The sequence below is a fragment of the Cupressus sempervirens genome, chromosome 9, assembly GCF_028749045.1.
Source record: "Cupressus sempervirens isolate cs-2001-9-10 chromosome 9, ASM2874904v1, whole genome shotgun sequence".
In the NCBI taxonomy this organism is placed as follows: domain Eukaryota; kingdom Viridiplantae; phylum Streptophyta; class Pinopsida; order Cupressales; family Cupressaceae; genus Cupressus; species Cupressus sempervirens.
Window position 1 is genome coordinate 275,115,681 of NC_143126.1, and position 6,000 is coordinate 275,121,680.

Here is a 6,000-nt window from a genome sequence, read left to right on the forward strand (position 1 = left end):
TGATCTTATTTAGTCTTGATCTTTATAAACCCAACCATGGTTATGTGATCATATGCTCTATGAAATGTTTGTTATTGTTCATCAGTCTTCATGTGTGAAGCTGAGATGTATGTGTATAAGACACTTGAGCTAATCATTTTTGAGTCATCGATCAGTTATCCTTGGTTTTTTTTCTAGTCACCATGATGGGACTGAAATGTTGATTTATTTCTTGATGATGTCATGTTGTGACATGTTTGACTCAACCATTTTTGGAGTCTTCGATCAGTATGATTTTGAGATATATTTTGGTTATTGAGAACCAATGGATACTTATGATTATCAGTGATGCCTTCAGTTGCCAATAGAGAACTGTTGTGGTCATGATTTTCTATGGATTCTTTTTGGATGCTCATGGAGATTTGATGATTCTTATATTGGAGATTTGATGATTCTTATTATGGATATTTGATGCTTTTATGCATATTTGATGATTCTTTTTATGGATTATCTTTTGGATTTTCTTTACAGTTGCTTGTACAAGACTATGGTGATTTTATGATTCCATGAGCTTAGGGTAGGTAATCTACTTATAGTGTCGAGAAGTAGCTTGCAATCGGGGTCGGTGCCCTAAGTGGCTGCCAGGGTAACTCATTGTAAGTTTTGGTTAATAAGTGATAACATTTACAAACTAAATGAGGATTAAATGAACCTAAAAAGATAATTGTTTTGATGTTCTCACCCATGCCCTGAGCGCTTGCACAGGCTAGGATGGGAGTAGTGAGAACGCATGGTTGCGATCGTGCATTCCATAGTATGCCTCGTCAATATGAGAGGATACTAGTGGCCGCATAAGATCAGTATGGACCCATGGAGTTTAGCTAACTGCTAGGGTAACTTGTACATGATAAATGCGATGACACTTTCCCGCTTGCATAGTAGGTTTCCTACATGTCATTGTGTGCCTCTGGAAATTAGATGTCAGATTTTGTGTGATGGAACCTTTGAGTAGTATACTTTTAGGATTCATAAACTTATAGAGATTTATACTTTGTGATTTTGATAGCCTGTTTGGGACTTGAGATTATCTCCTCAGCACGGTGGGAGTGGACCACTTAGGTTCCACGCAGTCGGGTGGTAGTGTATTTTCCATTTTTATCATTTGAGATCCGTCTGAGACATCGTGGCTGATGCTTTCTTGGTTGATATTTATCTTCATTATGATCTTGGAGCATTATGATAGATGATATACCTTATGATGGATGTATTTTCTAGTATGTTTCTTATATTGATGATTTGCATATGTTAGATGATGATATCCTATGCTTTACTTTGCATGTTAGTAGGATGTTTTAGGAGTGACATTCCTACTATGATAATACCGATGATCTCTTCGGTGCTTTGGAATGTTACGCATGGAGGGATGGCTAGGATCCATGATGGTCTAATGATGCTATTAACGGTTGGGAGGAACCGTGCACTTAGTTATTTATGTTTGTGGTATATGGTTATCTTTTATGATGAATGTTTATATCTTTTGAGATGATGTATCATGTATGATTTGTGGTTTCATTTATGTTACTGCATCATGGATTAGAGTTAGTATGATGATGTATTTTATTTATACAGACGTGTATTCTTTTAAGCCTTTCATACCTTGTATCATGTACAGTGGATGATTGAGCTAAACTAAAATGTAGTTACAAAAAGGACACTTGTATATGGTTTAAGAATGTTGGATGTATCATTGTTATTTCATAAGGATGTGATGTTAGATGAATGGTTCATTTAGATGTAATTCAATGTTAAGGGATCTTTAAAGAATGTAATCTGTTATGTTATTTTTACTTTTAGTTGGATGTTACTATTTCTTCCGCAGATGTTATGAATGGTTTTACTTTCATGATTTTTTTTAAAAAAATATTTGGCAAATTTTAGGTTAATTCTTTGGATCCCTTGGCAGGGCATTACATTGGTTAAGGGGTCCTCTAGGCTAGCTAAGCAATAAAATGGTTAAATTTAGGCCCCTCACATGTTATGTTAACATATAGGTAGCTTATTTTCACAAAAATGGCACTTTGGGACCACTTATTGACCCTCTAAAATCTTTGTCAAGTTTGATTTCGAATTTTCCTTGATGGTGACCCATCCTATCCTTTCACCAAGTGGAGTTACTTATTCATATGAAAGGTAATTAGTTTAAGGTTAAGTATAACCCTAACTACAATCTTGGGTGACATGTCATCAACACATAAATGACTACAAGTGTCAAGTGGCACATTAAAACAAATTACACATCACAATGGCATGTCCCTACTTACTCATGAATTTAAATTCACCACACACACACACAAGCTTACATTTATGAAATAAAACACATCACAATGAGGCTTTTTTAGTCTTCCAAGATTCACCTTGGCTAAATTGTGTTCACATAAGTTTGGACCTTATTTCCAACCAAATAATTCCATGGTTGAATTGCCTACACACTAACTCAAACATTAGTATCCCAATGAAAAAAAATCATATCAAATGCATGTATATAAGTGCAAGATAAAATTTCATATTAAATAATTCACCTTAACATTGTAATCAATTTCCATGTTCAAATCATTTTCATACAAAGCATTTAAAGCATTAAGATATCAAAATCTGCATATCGACATTAATATCTAATCAAACGGTCAACTAACATTCCAAACCACACCATAATCCATTTCCTATCATAATTATGAAATTTTGAATCCTTACTATTAAATCATCCAACATGAAAATTAATTCTCAACACATATTTTAGATAAAAAATAATCAAAATGAAAATATCACAACTAATATCCTTCTATTCACTTAAATATAGATTGATTGCTAACAATATCATGTTATCATTATGAGATAGAACATTATGAGGTGTATCAATTTTGTTAGGTAAACAAGATGCTTGCATACTCATGTCTCATAGTTTCAAAATCTATCATATAATAAATCCCATTACATTTTATTGGGCCATAAAATCTGTCCTTATGAATATCAACATATTCGCCTAATACTACTTGCATGATAATTGGATTATTGCATTACATCATACTAATTCTACCATGTAGACCCTTATGTAATTTTGATAACAATTCTCATCTATGATTATTAAAAATGTTCACAAGAGTGCATATTTATTTATCTTTAAAATTCAATTATCCTAATAGCCCATACTATATCATGAAACCATCAACATAGTTTCTTAGTTATGACATCTCTAGCCTTTATTTCATAGGGTCTTAGCTTATTAACCTATATTAATTCTGAATACAATACTTAACACAATAGAGACTAAGACGTGTATCATTACTAATAAGATCTTAGGTTCATATTGATAAGGGAAATTCTAGTCGTGTCATACTCAAACCCCAAAACCTACTTACCATCTTCCTATCCTAAGGTGTATGATTATAGTATAAAATTCACATTCTATACATAAGAGGTAGAAACATGACATTTCATCTTTTGACTCTTCCTATATCTAATAATATTCATGTTATTAGGATTTAAAATAGGGTATTGGGGAAAGGGGCCTTGCAAGCAAATAGTGTGATTTTCTTGGTGTAACCTATGAGTTTCAACTAGTTATGTTTTTCTACTTTCTAATTTCTTGTATAGGAGTGAGGAAAATATTGTGATTTATCTATAGGTGCTTTTTGTTAAAGTAATTATTTTGTTTCACTTATTAATTAGATCATCTTGATTCAATTAATTAAGTGCTTTATTACTCTAGTTCTTAAGCTTGTTTTTAAGTGCATATAATTAATATTTTATATTAATTATAATGTGCAAACCTAGTTAGGGTTTCGTGATTCCTTTTATAAGGATTCACCTCTTTGTATTTTTTGATTCACTTATTGGATCATAATAGAAATTTCTCTTTGCATGTCCATAAGATGTCTCTGGCTTTTTCGCCTCCATGATTTTTCCTTGCCTCTGTTCTTTGCTTCATCCATGTGATAGGTTTTTGCATGCAGGTGTTCTTGGGAGATTAGTTTTTCACTTAATCTAACATGGTATCAGAGCAAGCTTGCTGCTCGCTATTTGTGATTTGTTGAAGCATTTCAAAAGCTATATTTTTTAAGGGTTTCAAAAGCTTTTTATGTGGATTTATAGGGGACCTTTTTTTCTAGTCACTTTGGGTTCAAACGGACATCACCGTTGTGCTCAGAGCGCCCAAAACCCCCAGAATCCATATAAAATTTGTCCATTTTGGACACCGTTGGTTTGGGAGGCAAAAAAAATTTGTCTGACAGGGCCGTACAACCCCCTGCATGCAGTTCGAGGCAAAAAAATTAAAAAATTTAGAAAGAAAATCATTTTGTGGCTATTTTAGCTTCCACGGTTAATATACCATAGCGGAGCCACTAGCAGTCACCACTGCGGTCACTGCAAGCGGTCCGCCCGCGGCCCACAGCAGCTCCACCAACGGTGTCTATCGCGGCCCTGCCGCAGCCCCGCCCGGTGGCAGCTCTTCGCCCTCCCTCCTCCCGTCCACTGCTCTGTCGGCGGTGTGGGGGGGGAGGTGTTTTTTTATTTTTGGTGCAGTTTGGTTGCCTGTTTTGACAATCAAAGCCAAATGTTCTATTTTGCCTTCCGGGAGCCATATCTCGCTCATCTAGACTCTTTTTTTGGCTTGCTTTATATCGTTGGAAAGCTGGTTCTATGAGTTATTCAGTTGCAGTGGTCTTTTATCTAGATTCTACTCTAGGTTCTTTCTTCTTCAAGTTTTGCACTTTTGCACTCTAGCGGATTACTTGAATTCTATAGGTCCTAGGATCTCTTCTTCTATTCTTTTGGCTCACTCTTCTTTCTGACTTCTGAGCATTGTATGCTTCTCTTCTATTGCATTATTTTTTATGTAAATGCACTGAGATAAAGTGCCTGCTTTTGCATATCTGGGATCTTGTACACCTTGTGTTTGTTTTTACTCACACTCAGTTATAAAGTGCCATGGGGGGTCATGATGTTTTGCCATTTTGTGCTCATCCACCTTTGTCAAGTGAATTTTTCTTCCACGACATTAGCCCATGCAGTGTGTCAGTGACACTGCCTTTTATCCTGTGCTTGTACTTCTATTGCACTGTTGGTGTTCCTAATTCTTCTTCTTGCAAATGTTTTTGGCATTGCATTTCAGTGTTCCTGTCACCCCTCTCCATGTTCAGCATTATGGGGGGTTCACCTGTTGGATCTATTGCTTCCTTGGTTCGGTTGAGTGATCTACGTATTCAATTTTTGTTTCTATGCACTAGGCAGATGCAGTGGCTAGGCACCTATGCATTTCGGTGAGATGGTTCATCTACTATATAGACACTCATTCATTCCTACTTTTGGAGGTCACCTCTTTGATTGATCAGCTCTTCAGACTTTGTCTTCTCTACCTAGTCATGTACTATTTCAGTGGGGGTTCCAGCAATTTCTTCTGATAGTATATGCAGCTTCATGCTTCAGATATGCTTCATGCTCTTTCTTGTTCCTTTCTTTGGGACATTTCCTAGATTGGAGGCTTTATTTCCTTCATCTAGTTCATTTTCTTGTATTGGGTACCTGATCAGGCCTTGTTGCCAGGACCCATTTTCTTGCTTTCATAGCTTTGCTAGGTTAGCTTCCTCCTAAGCTTCACTTAAGGGGGGTGTTAGAGTAATTATTTTGTTTCATTTATTAATTAGATCATCTTGATTTAATTAATTAAGTTGTTTATTACTCTAGTTCTTAAGCTTGCTTTTAGGTGCATATAATTAATATTTTATATTAATTATAATGTGCAAACCTAGTTAGGGTTTCGTGATTCCTTTTATAAGGATTCACCTCTTTGTATTTTTTGATTCACTTATTGGATCATAATAGAAATTTCTCTTTGCATGTCCATAAGATGTCTCTGGCTTTTTGGCCTCCATAATTTTTCCTTGCCTCTATTCTTTGCTTCATCCATGTGATAGGTTTATGCATGCAGGTGTTCTTGGGAGATTAGTTTTTCACCTAATCAAA